This window comes from Oncorhynchus tshawytscha, linkage group LG24 (assembly GCF_018296145.1).
Source record: "Oncorhynchus tshawytscha isolate Ot180627B linkage group LG24, Otsh_v2.0, whole genome shotgun sequence".
NCBI lineage: Eukaryota > Metazoa > Chordata > Actinopteri > Salmoniformes > Salmonidae > Oncorhynchus > Oncorhynchus tshawytscha.
The window spans coordinates 17501335-17503272 of NC_056452.1; positions in this window are offsets into that span (position 1 = coordinate 17501335).

The window sequence follows — 1938 nt, forward strand, 5'->3', positions numbered from 1 at the left end:
TGGTTTTCATCAGTGGAATTGTATCTGTCATCGTGTGTGTGTGTGTGTGTGTGTGTGTGTGTTCAGCCTACAGAGTAGTGACAACCACAACAGACGAGAACCCTGTTGAGACGATACTCCTACCAGTCCTTGCATCCCACAATGCACTTTTCTCCCCCAGCATGTCTGTTTTTAATTGTGTTCACCTCATCACAAATATCTGAGCCAGCTACACTGTTTTCCAACATAGATGGTGTATACAGTCTGTTCAATATTGATGCTTACCTACACTTAATACATCTGCTGGTTTCGCTATTTGTAGGCCAAAACAACACGGACCAATTCTGACCCATTCTGTGGTAAGCTATTACTCCAAAATGTGATAAATTATCACTAAAAAAAAGTAAGTTACCTCTGTGAAATGTTTCATTATTCTACCTAGTTGTGGAGGAGATGGTGGCGTTGTCTGTGCAGGCAGCAGTGAGCCATCCAGATGGGTGTAGCTATACTTTGATGTGTGCAGGTCCAGACTTTGAACATCTGCTGCTTCTAATGAGGACTTCTAGTCAAACCAGTGGGACAGGACAACCTCATGTTCCTCACACAGTACAAATAAGAAAAAGTACACACACACACACACAAGGCGCAAAACATTTTCTACAGTCTCAGCAAGAATTGTCCCAATGGGCAATATGCAAGAAGAGGATCAAATTAATAGGATGGGTGAATAGCCTATATGAAAACAAATCATGTAGTGACCATAATACAATCATGTTTCACAGGCAATGAGTCCTGCTATTCGTATAGTTCTTGACATGTTCACATAACCAGAGTAGCCTTTGTTGTTATGGCACATATCTTTTAGAATTTGAACCTAAAGCTGACTGGGATCAATTGTTCATGAAGTGGATAGGCCACTTGTTATTAGTCACTAAGAATAGTGGGACAGAACATTTTACTCAAAATGTAACGTCCACTTGAAATAAAGGCTGCATCTAAACAAGCAGCCCAATTCTGATCTATTTTCCAATAACTGGTCTTTGACAAATTACATCAGATTTTTTTAAAGGGGTAGATCAGCTTTAATATTGCTGATAGATTGTAGCTTTCAGCAATGTTATTGTCTGCATCATTTCCAATCCCCCAAATATTTTTTGTGGTACATATACTGGACCTTATATAGACACGTGTGTGTGCCTTTCCAAATCATGTCCAATCAATTGAATTTACCACAGGTGGACTCCAATCAAGTTGTAGAAACATCTCAAGGATAATCAATGGAAACAGGATGCACCTGAGTCTCATCGCACAGCAACTTTGCAGCAATTTGACCATGAATGCCTGATTCACACAGTCTCCTCTGAACAGTGGATGTTGAGATGTCTGTTATTTGAGATGTGTCTGTTACCTCTGTGAGGCATTTATTTGGGCTGCCATTTCTGAGGCTTGTAACTCTAATGAACTCATCCTCTGCGGCAGAGGTAACTCTGGGTCTTCCTTTCCTGTGGCGGTCCTCATGAGAGCCAGTTTCATAGCGCTTGATGGTTTTTGCGACTGCACTTGAAGAAACCTTCCAAGTTCTTGAAATGATCTGAATTGACTCACCTTTATGTCTTAAAGTAATGATGGACTGTCTTTTCTCTTTGCTTATTTAAGCTGTTCTTGACATAATATGGACTTGGTATTTTACCAAATAGGGCTATCTTCTGTATACCACCCCTACCTTGTCACAACACAACTGATTGCATCAAACACATTAAGAAGGAAAGACATTCAACAAATGAACATTTAACGAGGCATGCCTGTTAATTGAAATGCATTCCAGGTGACTACCTCATGAAGCTGGTTGAGAGAATGCCAAGTGTGTGCAAGCTGTCATCAAGGCAAAGGATGGCCACTTTGAAGAATCTCAAATATAAAATATATTTTTGATTTGTTTCACACTTTTTAGGTTACTAC